This window comes from Dendrobates tinctorius, unplaced genomic scaffold (genome assembly GCF_039654945.1).
Source record: "Dendrobates tinctorius isolate UK_male_01 unplaced genomic scaffold, ASM3965494v1 ptg000151l, whole genome shotgun sequence".
NCBI lineage: Eukaryota > Metazoa > Chordata > Amphibia > Anura > Dendrobatidae > Dendrobates > Dendrobates tinctorius.
Genome location: NW_027361818.1, coordinates 28746859 through 28768625, shown reverse-complemented (window position 1 = coordinate 28768625; position 21767 = coordinate 28746859). Strand labels below are relative to the sequence as shown.

Genomic DNA, 21767 nt, shown 5'->3' with positions numbered 1-21767 from the left:
TGGGAGCCCTCCCTCGCATCGTCAGCGTTTGACGGTAAGTTTTTATTTCCAAAATCCATCATCTCTGTAATATATGTGTATTCATTGGCTTTTATTTCATAACAGGAATCACAAGGTGAAGAGGAGCTCCCAGAAGAAGAAGGAAGGGGTGGACAGATACCTGGAGTGGGCTCACAATTGGTAAGTTTCTTTCATCAAACGCAGAAACACAACATCAAACTACACCCATTAAACAGAGTCAGCATGGGTGTGTAACTAATAAGTCATGTCAGACTAACTTAATTTCCTTCTATGATGGTATTACTGATTGGGTGGATCAAGGAAATGCTGTAGATATAGTATATCTTGACTTCAGCAAAGCATTTGACAAAGTCTCTCATACAATCCTTATTGAAAAAATGACTAAGTATGGAATGGACAAGGCAACTGTTAGGTGGATTCATAACTGGCTTAGTGATCGGACCCAAAGAGTGGTCGTAAATGGCTGCACATCCAGTTGGAAGAATGTCTCAAGTGGGGTACCACAGGGCTCTGTCCTGGGCCCTGTATTGTTCAACATCTTTATCAATGATTTAGATGAAGGAATTGAGGGTAAACTGATTAAATTTGCTGATGACACAAAGCTAGGAGGGATAGCTAATACTAGAGAAGAGAGAGAGAGGATTCAAAAAGATATAAATAAACTGGAGAAGTGGGCAGCAACTAACAGAATGGTTTTTAACAGGGAGAAATGCAAAGTACTACATCTGGGCAATAAAAATGAAAAAAGCATATACAGAATGGGAGGAATAGGGCTAAGTGACAGCACATGTGAAAAAGACTTGGGTATACTAATAGATCACAGACTGAATATGAGTCAACAGTGTGATGCAGCAGCAAAAAAGGCAAATGCAATTCTAGGATGTATTAACAGAAGCATACAGTCTAGATCACGTGAAGTCATTATTTCCCTCTACTCCTCTTTGGTCAGACCTCATCTGGAATATTGTGTCCAGTTTTGGGCATCACATTTTAAAAAAGACATCAACAAACTGGAGCAAGTTCAGAAAAGAGCGACCAGAATGGTGACTGGTCTGCAAACCCTGTCTTATGAGGAAAGGTTGCAGGATTTGGGAATGTTTAGTTTGCAAAAGAGAAGACTGAGAGGAGACTTAATAGCTGTCTACAAATATCTAAAGGGCTGTCACATTGTAGAAGGATCAACTTTATTCTCATTTGCACAAGGAAAGACTAGAAGCAATGGGATGAAACTGAATGGGAGGAGACACAGATTAGATATTAGAAAAAACTTTTTGACAGTTAGAGTGATCAATGAGTGGAACAGGCTGCCACAAGAAGTGGTGAGTTCTCCTCCAATGGAAGTCTTCAAACAGAGGCTGGACAGACATCTGACTGGGATGATTTAGCGAATCCTGCTTTGAGCAGGGGGTTGGACCAGATGGCCCAGGAGGTCCCTTCCAACTCTACCATTCTATGATTCTACACACAACACATAGAAAACAATGTACCGCAGACATCACACAGCAAACAAATATGCCAACATCCAAACACATAATTTTTTTTCTTTTCTTCTCTAGACTTCCCAATCTGGTGCTCGGCCAAGAGGTCCTCGCAGTGCCTCCCAGGGTTGTCGGCGACAACAACGCGGCGGTTACCAGCGTGTAAGTATAATATTTTAGTTTATTTTTTTAACCCATTTTTATTTCATGTTTTAAAGTGTGGTGCCTAATTTGGTATTTTTCTCTTTTACTTTAACAGCCTTCACAGCATGCTCCCGACTCTGACGGTGAGGATGGAGGAATAGATGTGGACCATCTAATTGATCTCATCAGAGAAAGGGAGCCGCTATGGAATATGGCTGACCGCCGCCATGCTGACCTGATAGTTACCCGACGGCTCTGGGAGGAAATCTGTTTGCTCCTTGTGGACCGCTGGGAGGATGCTCGGGCACAGATTAAAGAGCGTAAGTATATACAGTACCAGTTGCTTGATGTAAACCAGTGTTTCCTGAACTCCAGTCCTCGTGGTCCCCACGGATCATGTTTTCAGGATTTCCTTTAGAGGAACACTATGGAAATCCTGAAAACATGACCCGTGGGGGGCATGAGGACTGGAGTTTGAGAAACACTGATGTTGTATACTAACCACTTTGTGCTTTCTCTTTTCAGGGGAGAGAATTGTGAAGCGGTGGCGGTCTGTGAGGGATCGTGTTAAGGAGTTCAACAAAGAGATGCGGGCCCCGAATGGCTCCGGAGGTCACAGGAGCAAGTACAAGTACGCACGAGCCCTGTCGTTCCTCCGGGATACAATGGTCACCAGAAGGTAAATATTACACACCACATGTCCAAAAAAATGTTTACATGTCTAATTTTTTTCCAGCCAGGGCCATGCCATGTCACTATATTAATTGTATTTTTTTCTCTTTATTCCACAGCACGGTGAGCAGCACTCGGGAGCCAGCACGGTTGGACCCTTCTGAAACGATCCCTGAGGAGACCGGCACCGAGGGACACTTCGACTGCCCCAGTACATCTGCACCTTCCCTGCCTTCCCACACATTCGACGCATCTGTTCCATCCACCAGCACAGGAGCATCGTGGCCGCCTACATTACATGAAGCTGCTGGTGAGGAGATCGCTTTCCCTTTACCTCACCCTTCTGCCCCTGCCACCTCTAGTACACCTGCGGGTACAGGGCGGCAGCGGCAGAGGGGTCAGGAAAAAAGCTATGCCCCAGAGTTCTTGCATCTGAATGCTTCTTTTCAGAACTGTCTAAAAGTCTTGTCACAGCAAATCGCCGCAGGCTTTCAGCAGCTCAACTCCAGCATTCTGGAGTTGAAGACACTTCTGCAAACCATGCATTCAGAAGCAAGATCTCCGCCAAACCAAATCCTTTTCAAGTCTGTTGTGGAGCGCATGGAAACGCTCTCTCCTAGCCAGCAGATGCATTCATGCCATGGTGCTCTACTGCAAGTTAGCTGCCAACCTCCTCCTCCCACCCCTGTAGTTCCTCCACCTGCACCCCCTCCAGCCACTGTCCCTCCTCCCCCTCCTATTACATACCAGCCACCTCCCCAGTTGCATCAACCTCCCCAGTACCAGCAACCACCCCAGTACCAGCCATCTCCCCACTTCCAGCAACCTGCCCCATACCAAACTCCTTCACCGTACCAAACTACTTCCCCATACCACAGTCCCTGCCCAACCCTCCACTCCACCACCCACCACCTGTTCTGCCTCCCACATCTCCACCCATTCTCTATATTTTTCCACACCTTCACCTCTAACTGTTCCTTCCCCACCACGATCCCAGTCCTCTCTCAACACTCCCAGTGTCGAAGTGTCTCGCAGCCCCTCCAGCATTATTTCCACCCCACAATACACAAACTTGTAATGTTGTGTTCAATAAAAAGGACCAATGTTGGTGTGTCTAAGCTTTAGGCTGTAGTCACACACAACCATTAAAAAAATGGTCCGATTTTAACGGTACGAAATCACACAAAGGTTTCTTGACCAGTGATCCGTTTTTGATGCGATTTTTCTTCATTGATGCGATTTTAATCGCATGTAAGCATCCGTTTTACATCCGTCTGCCGATTTTTACTCTGACCATTCCAAAATTGACAAATAACCGTTCTTAGGCCTGAAACTCATTTAAAAAATCATTCCGCCCTATATTTATGGCCTCTCCAACAGGTGTGAGGCTGCTACCTTTGACATACAGTCACTGCTTGGATTTGGTTAGCTCTGCTTTGTGCTAAACATGACAGACAGGCTCACTTTTAACACCACTGAGCGTGTTCTTTTCTATTGGGTTTTATCCCGACGTTTTGGGGAGCAATACCCTGTGATTGTGGATCCGAGGAGGCGTAGGCGAATGTGGGTCCATCCCCTTTTGCTCCGAAGGATATCTAAAGGCCATTTCCACCATCTCTATACATCTCTGAGTAGTCATCCGGAGAAGTTCTATCAATATTGTTGGATGAGCCTTGCGACCTTTGATATTTTGCTGGAGATTGTGCGCCCTGGGATCACGTTTCAGGACACGAGGATGCACAAAGCTATTTCTGCTGAGGAGCGTCTACTCCTCACCTTACAGTATGTCTCAAACCAATATGTTGATGATGTGTGAAGCTGCATATTTATTTAACACACCTTTAATAATATTTCGTATTGCCCTATTATCTTAATTTATTTCCAAAACATTTACCAACAAAAATTTTATGCTTGTGGCTTTCAGAACCAAGCCATGGCATGTCATGTAATCTTCATCATGCCTACTTTAGAGTTCCTCGACTTTAAATGTGTTTGAAACTGTATCTGTTGTTTGTTTGGCTATGTCCTAATTTTTTTTTTTTTTCCTTTTTTTTTTAGAATTTAGAATTTTTAATTGGGAAATCAACAATCTCTGGCATTGTACGGTCTACATGCTCCGAAATCTGGACCAGACTCCATCATGTGGTAATGCCGGAGCCCAAAATGCCTGACTGGTTGCGTATCTCCCGTGGATTTGAGGACACGTGCCAGTTTCCACAATGTATTTGAGCCCTGGATTGAAAGCACATCTGTGTGTGTAAGCCGCCGAACCCAGGGTCCCAATTCTATAATTATAAACAATATTTTTCTGTAGTATTGTTGGCTCTGGTTGACACTCACTACAGGTTTATAATTGTAGATATTGGGGCCTATGGAAGAACTAGAGACTCCAGAGTCTTCAATTCTTCTATTATGGGTCGGCGGCTGTGTAATAATGAGCTTGACCTACCACCACCACGTCAGCTTCCCAACTCAAATCTGGAACCGGTGCCTTATGTTATTGTAGCAGATGAGGCGTTCCCATTGAGCAGACATGTCATGAGGCCATATCCACGACGAACCCTTGACCACCGGCGTAGAATATTTAACTATCGCCTATCACGTGCTCGGCGACTGGTGGAATGTGCCTTTGGCATTCTTACCGCCAAATGGAGGGTCCAACAGTCCGCAATTCAGCTGAGTGAAGCTAATGTCAATGAAGTTATTAAAGCCTGTGTTGTCCTACATAGCTTCACAAGGATACATGACTGCCCCTCATATGATGATGCTGAAGTGGACTCTGCTAATGTGTCTAGGCCTAGGACACATGTAAACCCACCCCGTCGTCCAATTTCCGGACTCAAAGTCTGTCATGTGTTGACAAATTATTTCGTAACACCTCAGGGTGCAACTCCATGGCAAGAGGATGCCTTATCTATGTAGCGGTTTGTTAGTGTTTTGTTCTCATAAAGATTTTTTGCTTTACCTTTGTGTTAATTTTTTGTTTTACCAGTACTTGTTACTATATCTATCTAACACATTACAGAACATGTACGTACATGAACAGACACACATAGTGAATGTAAACAAGTTTATTACTTGTTTTTTTGGGGTTATTGTGGTAACATATAACCATAGTAGTTGCCTTTGGCCTAATGTTATCAGCACATTAGGATTAAACATCATGGACAATACAACAAACCTAACAACAAGGTAAAAATGAAAACCTACAAGTCATGGTAGGTTGGGGGTGGTGAAGGTGGGGGGCCTGTTTGGACATTTGGCCTTGGTTCCTGGGCCACATCTCTGTCCCCCTGTGCACTGGCAGGTGGCTGTGCCATCTGTTGCATCCTGGCAGGATCTTTTTGTTGGTTTTGGTAGGGGTAATTTTGAAATTGTTGTGGGTAGTCCTGGTAAGGCTGCCCAAATTGCCCATATCCCCCAATATGTCCATGTCTAACATACCCATGTTGGGGCCAACCACCAACATTGGGTAAGTTAAAGTGGCCATATTGGGCATGTGCGCCCTGGCCCATATATTGGACCTATGGAGCCACATTGGGGATGTGTGCAGGCTGAGGCGGAGGTGTTGCCACCCGTGGAGGAGGAGGAGGAGGAACAGGTTCCAAGGATGGTTGACTTGTCACATCAAGTCCAACCAGCCTATCAATCTGATTCTCCTCTGACAGCTGCCACCTTTCAAGAAACTGAAAGACACTGCGAGGATTATTGGGTGGTGTGCTGGCATCCCAGACGATTTGGAGAGCCTCTCTCGTACGCAGCCTGTACCCACGGGGAATTGCCCTCAAATACTGTGCCAGACTGCGCCCATATGCCTCCTCCCCATCATCATGAGCAGCTGTCGACAAGTAGTCCAATACACCTCGGTCAACCTGCATCCTTGTTCCCAAAGCTGCTCCTTCTCTCCTGCGCCTGCCTCGTCATGATAGGGCAGAAGGCTGTGGCGAGGTCTCCAGTGGCATGGTGGGGCTGCTACTGTTGCCCCGGTCATCAGGCTGTGCTGGCTGGCAAACTGATTCTGGTGGTGGTGATCTTGGTGGTAGTGGTGGTGTTGCTCTGGGAAGTCCAGAAGATGGGCCGGAGCCTGCAGCAACATTCGACTCAGGATCATTCACCACCTCAGAGTCGGAACCCGTCTCCCTCTCTGTGAGGTTTGACTCGGTGCTACAATGGTAAAAATCACATCAAGTAAATTGTGCTTACAGAATATACAAAGTACTACATTAAACCATGTACTTACGGTCTCAGCTCCGTCACAGGAGCCAGGAAATGTAGGCAGTCGTAATAGAGGTATTTCCTCTTGGTGGTTCCGGCTGCTCCACTACGGGACCTCAGCTGTCTCTCCCTCCTATATGTGTCCCTGCAGCTGCGCCAACGCCTTGTCACATCAGTCACTACAATGTTAACATAAACACAGGATTTTGCTACAACACACATATGGCTATGGTATCAAGGGTTAACCTATGCTTAGGCACACATTTTACAAATTATATGATTTATATTCCTGTTGACTCCACACCAATCAACCAAAAAAATAAAAGGTTGAGGCCTACTACAAAGGACCTTCAAAACAACATATTTGTTAACCAAATTTAAAAAATCCTGTGGTAATAATGCGAACATCTATGCTGTTTTTATTACAAAAACAATAGTTATACAGTGGCTAAGATACGGGCCCAAAAAAATAGAAGATCACTGCATTTGGTGGCAGAACAATTAGCTAAATAAATCAAACTTTTTTCACGCAAAATCATCCTGCTGCCACCAGTCAGGGATTTGGAATGTAGATGTAGTAAATATGGTCCAAAAAAATAAAGGCGATGTCATTAATTACTGATATCTGAGCAATGACTTATTGGGCCTTACATTGTGCAGATTAGATTAGGGGATTTGATTATGTGAACACATTCTTTCACTTACTGATTAGGTCCTGCTCCTCCCGAGGTCTGGCCGCATATCCAGGGAACATCTGGCCACAGATTCTTGTCCACGCTGCCTCCCTGCGTCTGCGGTCAGCATAGTGGGGATCTCTCTGGTCCCATAGCTCTGGCCTCTCCTGGACCAGAACTATCAGCATTTCCACATTCACTGGCGTGGACATGATGGAGGAATCCGTGAAGGCGTTCTTCCTGGTTTTTTTTATGCTGCTAGAGAAATTTGCATACCCAAGCTTCCTAGACATGCCTCCTGCTCTTTCCTGTTGCCCAGGAGAAGTCTTGCGATTTAATTGCAAGTCATACGTTTGGTGCGTTTTCCATGCGATTTTTTATCGCATCCATAGACTTGCATTGTCGAATCCGATCCGAAAATCGGTGACAATCGCAGCATGCTGCGATTGTCTCGGTCCGACGATCGGATCCGATAAAAAATCGCATGATGTGAGCAGCACCATAGAATAACATGGGTTTGAATGCAATGCGATATTTTATCGCATTGCATTCATCCGTTTTAATCGCTAGTGTGACCCCGGCCTTAATCTAAAAGTTTTATAAATTTTCTAAACGTTTTAATAAAAAAAAAAAAAAAATTATCAATAAAAGTTAAATTATTGTTTTACAATGGTTGTCTGTGATTTATTTCTGTGGTGATATATGGTATACCAAAAGGTTTGATACAGGGTATTTAACCCCTTCGCACCCGAGCCTGTTTTTGCCTTCGTGACCGGGCCAATTTTTTCAATTCTGACCAGTGTCACTTTATGAGGTCATAACTCTAGAACGCTTCAACGGATCCTACTGATTCTGACATTGTTTTCTCATGACATATTGTACTTCATGACGGTGGTAAAAATTTTTAGATATGATCTGCACTTATTTGTTAAAAAAATCAAAATTTGGCAAAAATGTAGAAAATTTTGCAATTTTCAAACTTTTAATTTTTATGCCCTTAAATCAGAGAGTGATATCGCACAAAATAGTTAATAAATAACATTTCCCACATGTCTACTTTACATCTGCACAATTTTGGAAACATAATTTTTTTTTTTTAGGAAGTTATAAGGGTTAAAATTTGACCAGCGATTTCTCATTTTTACAACAAAATTTGCAACACCATTTTTTTTAGGGACCACCTCACATTTGAAGTGAGTTTGGGGGGTCAATATGACAGAAAATACCCAAAATTGACACCATTCTAAAAACTGCACCTCTCAATGTACTCAAAACCACATTCAAGAAGTTTATTAACCCTTCAGGTGCTTCACATGAATGAATGGAATATGGAAGGAAAAAATAAACATTTAACTTTTTTTCACAAACATTTTACTTCAAAACCATTTTTTTTTATTTTCACAAGTGTAAAAAGAGAAAATGAACCACTAAAGTTTTTGCGCAATTTCTCCCGAATACGCCAATACCCCGTATGTGGGGCTAAACCACTGTTTGAGCACACGGCAGAGCTCAGAACGGAAGGAGTGCCGTTTGACTTTTTCAATGCAGAATTGGCTGGAATTGAGATCGGATGCCATGTCGCATTTGGAGAGCCCCTGATGTACCTAAACAGTGGAAACCCCCCACAAGTAACCCCACTTTGGAAATTAGACCCCCCCAGGGACTTATCTAGATGTGTGGTGAGCACTTTGAACCTCCAAGTGTTTCACTAAAGTTTATAATGTAGAGCCGTGAAAATAAAAAAAAATCATTTTTTTTCCACAAAAATGATCTTTTAGCCCCCAATTTTTATTTTCACAAGGGTAACAGGAGAAATTGGACCCTAAGAGTTGTTGTCCAATTTGTCCTGAGTACGCTGGTATGCCATATGTTGGAGAAAACTACTGTTTGGGCACACGGTGGGGCTCAGAAGGGAAGTAGTGATGTTCTGAAATGCAGACTTTGATGGAATGGTCTGTGGGTGTCATGTCGCGTTTGCAGAGCCCCTGATGTACCTAAATTGTGGAAACCCAACACAAGTGACCCCATTTTGGAAACTAGACCCCCCAAGGAACTTATCTAGCTGTATGGTGAGCACTTTGAACCCCCAAGTGTTTCAGTAAAGTTTATAATGTAGAGGCGTGAAAATAAAAAAATCATTTTTTTTTCCACAAAAATGATCTTTTAGCCCCCAATTTTTATTTTCACAAGGGTAACAGGAGAAATTGGACCCTAAGAGTTGTTGTCCAATTTGTCCTGAGTACGCTGGTATGCCATATGTTGGAGAAAACTACTGTTTGGGCACACGGTGGGGCTCGGAAGGGAAGTAGTGACGTTCTGAAATGCAGACTTTGATGGAATGGTCTGTGGGTGTCATGTCGCGTTTGCAGAGCCCCTGATGTACCTAAACAGTGGAAACCCCACACAAGTGAACCCATTTTGGAAACTAGACCCCCCAAGGAACTTATCTAGATGTGTGGTGAGCACTTTGAACCCCCAAGTGTTTCAGTAAAGTTTATAATGTAGAGGCGTGAAAATAAAAAAATCATTTTTTTTCCACAAAAATGATCTTTTAGCCCCCAATTTTTATTTTCACAAAGGTAACGGGAGAAATTGGACCCTAAGAGTTGTTGTCCAATTTGTCCTGAGTCCTGAGTACGCTGGTATCCCATATGTGGGAGAAAACTACTGTTTGGGCACACGGTGGGGCTCGGAAGGGAAGTAGTGACGTTCTGAAATGCAGACTTTGATGGAATGGTCTGCGGGCGTCATATTGCATTTACAGAGCCCCTGATGTACCTAAACAGTGGAAACCCACAATTCTAATTCTAACCCTAACCCTAATCTCAGCCCTAACCATAACCCTAACCACAAACCTAACACCAACACACCCATAACCTTAATCCCAGCCCTAGCCCTAACCCTAGCCCTAGCCCTAACCCTAGCCCTAGCCCTAACCCTAACCCTAACCCTAGCCCTAGCCCTAGCCCTAACCCTAGCCCTATCCCTAGCCCTAACCCTAACCCTAGCCCTAGCCCCTGCATTTTTTTTTTTACTTTTTTTTTTACTTTTTTTTTATTTTTGTCACAAGATCGCTGCCCTGCGATCTGACTCATAGTAACGCCACTTCACCTCTGATCATCTGTCAGTGTGAGATCAGAGGAGAAGCAGCGTTACTATGTGACAAGATCGCTGCCTGGCACATAATAACGCGACTTCTCCTCTGATCTCACAATGACAGATGATCAGAGGTGAAGCAGCGTTACTGTGTGACAAGATCGCTGCCTGGCACAGCTGTGCCAGGCAGCAATCAGCTGTACCAGGCAGCGTTCTAGTCACACAATAACGCTGCTTCACCTCTGATCAGCTGTCAGTGAGATCAGAGGGAGAAGCCGCGTTACAATAAGGGAGATCGCCGGGAAACAAGCAGCTTTCCCAGCGATCGCTCCCATTGGCTGCTGTGACGCTGACGTCATCGGGACCTGAACCAATCAGGTCTCGATGACGTCGGGGGTCCCAGCATGCATTGCGCACCGGGATCCCCACGTTGGAAGGTATGTGGGGCTCCCGGGGGGCACAAAACCGCCGACAGTAGATAAACGTCGGCGCTGCACAAAGCCCAGCAAGCGCCAACGTTTATCTACTGTGGGCGGTCGTGAAGAGGTTAAAAGGTTAAAAGGTATTCAAAACCAGGTATATAACTGTGGGTAAATTTTAGCTTTTTGCCACAGTTGTGTTCCTGGTTGTGTTTTAAGCAAAGTATTTCACTTTTAAAAAAAGTTGTGTTTATTGTTGGTGATTTCCTACCAATGTACACAACTTTTGTTAAAAGGTGAAATACTTTGCATAAAACACAACCAGGTACATACCTGTGGCCTAAAGGTAAAAATAGTAAGACCACGACAACATAGCCAAGTTTGGTTGGCAAAGGTATATACTGTTGGTACAGAAGGTACAACTTTGGTTAAGGGCACAAATCTTTCACACTCTGTCATCCTGCCAGTGTACTCTGCCTTGAGGTGACAAAAAGTATAGTGCAAAATTGTCCCTCATTACTGAAACCGTCACAGAACTTCTAGTGGTAATGTCCTGGTAATCTTGCAAGGTGGTTTCTTCAGAGGTGTCCTCAATGGAAATGGGTTCCTTGCAGAGAACAAAATTGTGGAGTACCACGCAAGCTTTGATCACCTCGTCCACAGTTTCTGTCTTGAGGTTGATCGCAGTCAATAGGACCCGCCATTTGGCTGTCAGAATACCAAAGGCACATTCCACCATTCTTCTTGCTCTTGTGAGGCGGTAATTAAATATGCGTTTTGTTCTTGACAATCCTCTGCTAGAGTACGGTTTCAAAAGGTGTTCTGACAGCTGGAAGGCTTCATCCCCTACACAGACAAATGGCAAAAGTGGGCCAGATGTTTGCGGCAGCGGTCTAGGTGGTGGGAACTGAAAGGTGTTTCCATACAGTTTACGCCCCATGGCAGACAGTTTGAAAACTTGAGAGTCATTTGAGCGGCCATAAGCCCCGATATCATCTGCAATGAATTTGTATTCCGCGTCAGCGATTGCCATGAGGACAATGGAAAAATATTTCTTGCAATTGAAAAATTCCGATCCGGATCCTGATGGCTTAACAATGCGGATATGTTTCCCGTCCACAGCGCCCAAGCCGTTCGGAAACTGACATACTGTATATGTAGAAACTTGTCAACTATTTCAATCCAGCTCTCTGTTGTGGGCTCGGGTAAAAACTCATCAAGTAAACAGTCCCACAGTGCACGGCATGTGTACTTCACAATTCCAGATATGGTGGAAATCCCGAGTCTGTACTGGAAATGGAGTGACGAAAGGGATTCTCCAGTTGCAAGGAATCTGGGGGGAATTTAAAAAAAATTATTAGTTCCAAATCACAGCATTACATACCAAAATACAGCTATAACAATTAGAGATACAAAGTACCACCAACAACATTCCAGTGAAAGTGTGCTCTGATGCAATCAGATCCAATAAATGTGGCTTACCTTAGAGTCTCCATCAGACGCTCTGTCGGTGAAACAGAGAAGCGGCAATAGGTGTCCGCTTTTCTTATGAGGTGAGCAATGCGCTCCACCAAGTTATCAAAATTCTCCATTTTCATCCGAACATATGTGAAAAATTTCTCCGGGTTTCGTCTAAGGTCCATGCAGAGTGTAGAATAGACCCCACGCGTCATTCTCTTGGCTGTGATGGGGTGGATCCACAAACGTCGTCTACGATGCCTGATGCACTGCTGTCTCGCTCTCTCCTTCTCCAGAACTATCACCCTCAAACGATTCGCCTCCGCTGTAAAATCCACCAAGTTCTTCAAAATATTTCCAATCACAACATCCATCTTCACCAGTCAATTGCTCTTCTCTCCAACCTGCACTTTCTTCTCTACAACCTGTCAAAGATGGGCTGTAGGAACACGGTATATATAGGTTTTCAGTAGCTAATCCCGTTAAAAAGCCCACCAAGGGGCTGGATTTTTAAAAACCGGATCCGGCGTATCAGTCGAAAACCGGTTGAAACGGATGAAACGGATCCGTTTTTTGGTCGGATACGCATGACGGATCCACCAGAAAACCGGATCCGGCACATACGGTTTTACATAACATTTGCTGGATCCGGCGCTCCAGCATGACACCGGATTGCGCCTGACGGCGAAAAACTGATGTGTGAAAGTAGCTTTACCAGCGGTGATAATTTCACCGCCAATCAGAAGCCCTACGTCGGTGTTTCCAATGCTGTATGGTGTATGTTTAGTTATATTCGGTGATTTAATTGATGATTAAATTGACGAATATTGCAAATTCAGCAAATGTGAGCCGAACTAAACATTTAAATATTCGCTCATCTCTAGCTATCACCACTGAAGGCAATGAAATAACGCTACGTCAGAACTTCTGACTTTATTGAAGCCCAGGACTATTCGGCACATGCAGGCCCTAGGTCAAGGCACACATTGTGAAGTCATGAAATTGTGACCTTTCACACAGGTGTGCAGAACCATCCTGGACCTCATCGTAGCCAGAAGTTCTGTGCTAACGTGAGGATTCAGAGCTAGCAACAAGTGAAACGAAGATTTGCTGAGGACCAAGCAGGTGACGATGAGAAGTACTTTTTTTCATTTTTTTTTATAAACCTACATTTATTATGCACTGGGATCTGGAGAGACCCAAAGCATAAAAAGGGAGAGTAATTCACAGAGAATAATTCATATTTCCTGAGGGAATTGTAGGCGCTTTAACCAGTTATCCTGGGTGCTCTCAGCATTCTGCACCTACACCATCCCATAAACTGCAATTTGTGAAGCACTGTAAGTCCTATCATATACGTACAGCAGGAACTTTCACAGCAGTTTGGTTTATGGTATCTTGGCCATGACTTGAAATCCGTAGCTCTGCTATGCACAATGTTTTAGCCATACTATTTATCTGACCTTTTAACCACTATCTTGGATTTTGCATTTAACCACAAATTACGTAGCTTCGTTTGTTTGTGAAGCCGGAATATCCATTTTCTAAACTAAGAAGAGGCAAAAAGACTGGCTGTGTACTGAGAACATCCCACAAGATCTGCCACATACCGAAGATTCCTCATAAAACCTGCAGTATGCTAGGAACACAATGTAAGACCTGCCAAATACTGGGGACATCTCAAAAGCCCTGTCATATTCCAAGGAAACCAAAAGAGATCTTGTGTCTCCCTGGAACAGCCTGAAAGACCTGCTAGATATCGGGAACTACCCAAAGTACAAGTGATTTTCAAGATTTTCTCACCCAGTCATCTAGACATCACAGTTTGGTTGATGTCAGAGTCATTCAAATCCATTTGCTTGTCTTTTATCCCGGCTTCCAATATACTAACTTCCAGAAAAGTCTTTTCTTTCACTGCCTAATGTATGCCATTCCTCAAGAGGTGCCTTTGAAAAGAAAAGTGCTAGTTAGGTTTCATGTCAGTATCAATAATGGTGTGGTTGATTGGTTCATCTTCAAGTGACTTCTACATAGATTGTAACCGATCTAATGCTGCTAAACTCAATATGCAAATAACATTTTCAAAAAAGCGTCACCTGTTGGAAGAGGAAACCTGAATGTCAATATCAAACCTTTATCTGACACCTCAATTTGGCGCTGTATGTAAATGAGTTTGGTCCGGTCTGATGGGCGGTGTTTGGGCTCCTTCCCTCCACCCCTCCTTGGCCGCTGTACGCAATATTTCAGGTAATTTCCATAGTTGTCATCCATATTATGCACATCCGCATTGCAATCTCCAACTGCAGGCAAAACCGAAAAGAATTAGTGCACATGCGCCGGTGAACTATGTCCCGGAACACAGAAATGGCAGCAAAATACTTCCGGGACATAGTTAGGCCAAACTTAACGTATGAAAAATCGATCCGTTTCTCTCGGCCGAGAGTCGCACAAGTGTTCTCCGTATGCTCATCCGTTTGTAATCCGTTTGCAATGCAATGATGCGATTTTCTCATGCCCATGTATCTGTATGGCATCCGTATGACATGCGCATGGCTTTACATTTCTCACTGATTTACCCATTGAAATAAATGGCTCAATGGGCTGAAATGAAGAAAATGGTTGCGTATTTGTCGTAAGCTAAACTGATGGTCTGTGTGGTGTTCGATTTATTCTCGCACTCAGACTTGCATTGGCGAGACTCGGCCAATATATCCGTACAATCACAGCATGCTGCGATTTCACTCACACGTATAACACGGCCGAGAAGGAAAACGGTGATGGGAGCTGCCCCATAGATTGACAGTGGTCCGAGTGCTATGGGATGTTTTCTCGCATAACACTCATCCGTTATTCAACGCTAGTTCTGACTCGGGCCTTAAAGATATCTTGTCCTCGTGATTATGCATGGTAACGTATAGGCATGGCCATTATACAGCTGAAAGAGAAAACTTTAGTGATGAAATCCACATCCTGGTTGTTTAATCAGCATTTGAAGTTTGGGATTCATAAGCTTTTGGTGCATAGGGGTGGGACTGTTGGTAGGGTCTTCAGCTCTGCTCTGGTCCCTCTGCCTGCCTCTGGTGTTTGTAGCTTCCTCCTGCTCTAAATTTTGAGCCGGCATTCTCTTCCCCACAGGCGGCTCTTAATAGTACAAGACTTCTTTTGCAAACATAGATTGTTGAAAAAGGTGATGACTGTGGCCAGAATAGGGTTATACCATTCCAAAAGGTATTATCAGGCAAAGGAAGCTGAAATCCAGAATTTGAAAATGTGGCACTCACCATCCCATGAAAACACTTTTATTCAAGCTTGATGCGGAGTATATGTGTAGTGTGGTGGACATCGGCCATTTCACATCAGACTATGATTCAATCAGTCCTGAAGTTTGAATATTTTCAATCTCTGGAATTTGGATTGCCATTACTCATTTCATTGAGCGCCTCAATATCCCTGCTGTCAGAAGGTGATACATTTTCCCCTGATGAGGAGTTCTTGGATGTTTCTGATCAATATACTGCTTTTTTTTTTTTTTTTTTGACAAAGCAAGCCTTCCGAACTTTGCAAAATGAAAGGGCTACCAGAGCACCACCTGGTTTGCGTCAATGCATCCTGCTAGAATTCACCTTTGTATATGTTGCAGCACTCATACGAACAGAAGCAGTGTCAAACTGGAGAGAAGCTTACTTTGAGATTTGACATTTGCAGCTAATAAGGGATGATTGTTTCCTACTGAGGCTCTTTGGAGATAAGACAAAATATGTGAGTAATGGAATTAGCGATATAGTCCCAGCAAAAGCACCGGTGTGAAAAAGAGGATGGAGGAAGAACACCAGTTTGCACCTGTCCAGGATCACTTTGTATCTGTTCGGGACCCTGAAGGTCCATGTCACATGATGCAGTATTTGGAGTGCAAAAAGGAGAAACCGGTGGAAGTCAAGTAGGACATAGACTTGGCACAGAAAGGCGACGTAGCAGACAGTGAAAAATATGACAATGACTACAACGCTGGCCATGACAACCAACTGTCATAGTGGGATAATGTTAATGAATCTACGGGGCTCTAAGTCATGCGGTTGGTCATGACAAGCTGTGTTCTGAAAAGCTTATAGGAGGTCAATTGTATTGTTCACATGAAGCAAAGTGATGACTATTACATAGCCACATTTTTAAACCCTCACTAGAAAAGCAAAATTGGGCAATTTTTTCAAGTTTCTGAAAAAGAGACCAAATGTGCTTACTTCCAAGTTAAACTCTTTTACCTTCATTGCAAAATTTTCACTGAGCAAATGTCTATTGCCCACACAAATGACCATCAAGCCCTTCTGCAATTTACAGAGACACATCGTTCTCTTACATGAGCTCACGTTAAGAGTACAGTAAATTGCTGAGACAGCAGCAACATTTACAGTATATTTGACATGATGGACCAGATGTCTGTCACATAAGGTGTAAGACAGACTAAATGCAACATAAAGGGATAAGGGGAAGGGGAGCCCAACACTAGGAAAGCAGGGAGTGGAGACCCCAGGCAGATCTAACATCACCCTGTCTGCCCTGAGACCCTAAATAGGTTCCGCACCTTTCACTGAGCAGGATACCTAAGCCCTGCCAAACCCTAGCGGTAAACCCTGCATAGGGAAGGACAGGATGAGTGCTAGTTAATCCCCACTACACTACAGACAACAGGGATAGACGAAAAGTGGGGAACACTTATCTTTGAGCTGACTCAGAGAGGAAACACCAGAAGTCCTCCCAACACCAGAAAGGAAGTTAACCGACTGCTGTAGCTCCAAGACTTCATAAGCGAGGAATGGAAATAATACCCGCACCTCCAAACAGGAAGTAGGAAGTTATAAAAACCCAGGTCCAGGTGTGGTCATTAGCACCAGGGAAGGTGGCCACTAGTCTGCAAGCAAACAACTGAGACATTCTGCAGACAGATGCAGTGCAACAGTCTGCGGCCTCTGACACATCTGTGACGGCACCCCCCTTCTACAAGTGGCCTACGGACACTCAAGACCTGGTTTCTCAGGATAAGAGGTGTGGAATGAATGAACCAGCCTGATGGCATTCGCCCCTTATGCAGAAATCCACATCCTTTCCTCTGGACCATAACCCCACCAATGCACCAAATATTGTAGGGAACGACGTCGGAGGTGAGAATCTACAATCCTCAAAATGTGAAACTCTAGGTTTCCATCAACCATAATTTGGGGAGGCGGTAGGGGTGAGGGCTCAAGGGGTTCCACATATCTCTTGAGTAGAGTTGAGTGAATTTGTTTGGGTCCCTGCTTATTCGGCAAGCTGTAGCACTAACCGAATAAGATGCAGTGGGAACCCAGATACATGGAGTGCGTTGACTGATCAGCGCCGCAGCTGCATCACTGTCATAACACATGCAAGACAGCCCAAGACACAGGGTCTCCAAGCATGTGTTCTGACAGTGACACAGCCGCAAGACATGCAGCTGTGGCGCTGATCAGCTGGTGCGCTCCATATATCTGGGTTCCCTCTGCAGCTTATTCGTTAAGCGTCATAGCTTGCAGAATAAGCTTGGACCTGAAAAAATTTGCTCAATTCTACTCTTAAGCAAAGACCTCTGAAAAACGTTGTAGACTTTTAGAGCCTGGGATAGCTAAAGACAAAATGCTGCTGAACTAATGATGGTGGTTATCTTACAGGGACCAATGAATCTAGGTCCCAACTGCCAGGAAGGAACCCTCAACCTGAAATTCCTGGTAGACAACCACACAAAGTCATTCACATTCAGGTATGGACCCGGTATACAGCCCTTGAGGATGATCTGAATAAGTGGGAGCTAGAAATTCAGAACAATAAGACTAAAAAAATATCAGTGTGATCTTGAGGATTATCAGCTTAAAAGAGTATACCGCTGGCAGTCTAGACAATCTAATAAACGAATTAAACCACAATCCAGATCTCAGTCTACCTCCAGTCTTTCAACCACCTCTGAAGGGGTATGTGGAGATCATTTTTTAGAAAAAAGTGGTGGGCCCAGCGAAAACAATGGCCCACCAAACAATCATTTTCAACATCCTTATACACTGGCAGCAAAGAGAAAACAATATTCGTACAACATGAGGACCAAAAGAGGCAAGAAACCTTAAAGGTAATTAATTTATCCCAACATATCCTCTCGCCCTCACAAATTGAGGTGCTTTCTTTAGGCCTATCCTTTGCACCGGTGACGGGTTCTGATCATTTTACATTGTTAAAAGATCTTGAACTATTTGCACGTAAATTAATTCTAAAAAAAACAATTCTCCCCTAAACTAGACCCCACATTATCAAGGACTGAACTACGGGCATTGTGTGATTTGGATTCATTGGCAGCCGAAAGCATAGGACTTCAGGAATCTTCCCTTCCTGTACATTTATATCCTCGGTCAACTATCTTTCCTCCCTTGTCTGCCTGCCCTCCTGTTGAAATTTTTGTTAAAATGGTTAAAAAAGATCTTCTTAAATTGAATAATCATCCCTCTGATGATAACTTAAGCTATTCTCAGCGATTAGCACTTGGAGCTTTGAGAGAAATGAGGGATGTTGTAACAAAAAGGGCAGACAAGGGCAGCAACGTAGTTATTTGGCCAACAATTATGTATGAAGCGGAAGCTTTTAAACAACTAAACAGGGAAGAATATTATAGAAGGTTGGATTCAATACCCTTACTAGGCTTTAAGCACGAATTGATCCACCTTCTTGATGAAGGGGTAGACAATCTAGCCATTTCTAAGAAAATGAAGGAAGCATTATTGCCTGAGCATCCTATTATTCCAACCTTTTATTTGCTTCCGAAAGTTCACAAAGACTCCCACTGCCCGCCGGGTAGGCCCATCGTGTCGGGCATTGGGGGTTTTTGTGAATTAGCCTGTAAATTTATTGATTTTTACTTGAAGCGATGTGTGGAAACTCTCCCTTCCTTTGTTCAAGATACCACAGATGTCCTCAGACGACTCAATGGTCTCATTTTAGAAAGTGTCATGTGGTTGGTAACGTGCGACGTGGAGTCCCTTTATACATCGATTGACCATAGCCACGGGGTGAAGGCTGCTAGATTTTTTCTCCAGATGACAAATCTGGAACCTAGTTTGATCCAATTCATTTTGGACCTTTTATTGTTTATTTTGACACATAATTTTTTTGTGTTCAAGGACCGCCCCTTCCTACAGCTCCAGGGTACAGCCATGGGAGCGGCCTGTGCGCCCTCCTATGCTAACCTGTTCCTGGGGTTGTGGGAGAGGGATATGGTCCTTGACACACCGGGCCATTGCCATATCACCTCGTGGCTCCGTTATATCGATGATATTCTCTTTATTTGGCAGGGCTCCACGTCGCACTTAGAAACCTTCTTGAACCGTTTGAATACTAATGAATTCAATATAAAGCTAAAATGGAAATATAGTCAAATATCTGTTGACTTTCTAGATCTCCTTATATCAAAAAACTTGGATGGAATAATTTGTACGGATATTTTCCGAAAGAACACAGCGACAAATGCACTTTTACATCATTCATCCTTTCATCCTCCCCAATTAAAAAGTTCAATCCCCGTTGGACAGTTTTTAAGAGCACGTCGGATTTGCTCAGATGACAATACTTTTTTCAAACAAGCAAATGAACTGTCCAACCGGTTTCAAGATAGGGGTTATAACAAAAAAGATATTCATAGAGGATTCATGCGAGCAGTTCATTCTGAGAGACAATTCTTATTGAATAAACCATCAAAAGGCAAACAAAAAACCAATGATTTTAAACCACGCTTCATTACTAAATGTAACTCTAATTGGATTGAAATTAACAATATTTTTAAAAAACATTGGCCAATATTGCTGACGGACAGAGATTTAAATTATCAACTGACCCCCCATCCTTCAATTACGTGGTGAAAATCACAATCTCTAGGAGATATTCTCTGTCGCAGCCATTATGTCCCACCACAGGCGAAACCATTATTCACTCCGAGTAAAGGCCCCCCTGGGGTAGTTTTCCATGTGGAGATAGCTCAATCTGTTATAACATATTGCGGACTAAAGAATTCTGGGATTCTTCTAAGACTAAAAAATTTAAAATTGTTCATCATATCACATGCAAAACAGAAGCAGTGATATATTACGCATGCTGCCCTTGTGATTTTATATACATCGGCATGACTACTAGGTCCCTTAAAGTTCGCATTCAAGAACATATTAGGGACATTAAAAATGCTCGAGATTGCACCGAATCTCATCTTTTGAAAACTATCCCGAAACACTTTTTTGAGGTCCACAAATGCGATCTGAAAGGCCTGAAGGTATGTGGCATTGACCGCATATATATGGGAATCCGTGGTGGAAATCTCAAACAGAAATTACTTCAAAAGGAAACTCGATGGATCACTATCCTTGATACGGTGGCCCCTAAGGGTCTCAATGAAACCGTCAGCTTCAAATCCTTTTTATAAAATTCTTTTTAATTTAAAATATTTTAATAATGGTATGTGGTCTTCTTTCTTTTTTTTTTTTTCCTTTTTTTTTTTTTTTTATTTTTCTGTTTTGTTTTTTTATTAATTAATTTTCTCTGTATTATAGATTTTTTTCGTCCTCGTTCTTTGTATCCAGTACTCTTAAGATCATCTCAGCAAGATTATACACAATAACGTACAGCAAAGGTGGACGAAGATTATCCTTGCCTGTGGTCACTATGCGGATGCCGATTCTATTGATTCTTATATATAATTTGTATATATTTATTTAACAATAGCGGACATTATCTTTTGTTTCTATGTGGTGATTGCAGTATCTTTTTTCCGATTATAGTACTGGAATTAGTCCTTTTTGATATCTGTATGGGTTAACATTAGGCATTGAGAAATCGGGGATATGTGTTGGTATAAGTCTGTTATAAATTTATCTTTTATCCCCATTTTCCGAATAATAATTTTATGTGTTTGTTCTGTATATATGCCTTTACACTATGTTACACCTATACTTTATTAAGCCCACAGGATGGTTAGTATATATATCTAGCTTTTCCACTTTTCTGAACGTAATATATGGGCATTATCTTTTTCACCTTACTCCCATTCCGTTGGTGCAGACGCGCTCTATGTGTGCGCTGCGCTCGTCCTGTGGTGTTTGGGTGGCATGCGCGTTGCCTTGGCAATGGATGGGGATGACGTTGTCCTCCCCTCCATTGCCGAGGCGCGCGCTCGCCGCCTTGCACCACGGACGGGCGCATCACACAGGACGCGCGCCGATATACCTGGACTTGCCCCTGTACTTGGGCTGCCACGGCGAGATATCCTAGTACCGCCCCTTTGGGGGATGTGTACGTCGCTGTGACACTGTTCAGCGACGTCACTGCCCTCTTTTTCATTTGTTAGAGTGCGCTCTGTCGCCTCCCTTTTATGGGCGGACCTTTACACATGACGAACCTTGATTGGCTGAAGTTTCAGCCCTTGTATTTAAAAAGCCCATGCCTCCTCGAATTAGCCACGCCTCCCGACGAAGCCATAGGCGAAATGCGCGTCGAGGCTCCCGGTGTCCCACACGTGCCTGCTGCACCCACTCTCTGCTATACTATGACTGAAG

At 43.5% G+C, this 21767-nt stretch overlaps 1 long non-coding RNA gene across 1 annotated transcript in view; it reads left to right on the top strand.

Annotated features, from left to right (window-relative positions):
• The window catches only part of LOC141050017 (uncharacterized), a 217873-nt gene extending 197058 nt beyond the window's left edge, over window positions 1-20815 (top strand). Inside the window, exon 3 of the long non-coding RNA XR_012220471.1 lies at window positions 20766-20815. This is a non-coding gene — a long non-coding RNA (uncharacterized lncRNA). The remainder of the gene's footprint in view (window positions 1-20765) is intronic.
• Window positions 20816-21767: the final 952 nt, after the last annotated feature.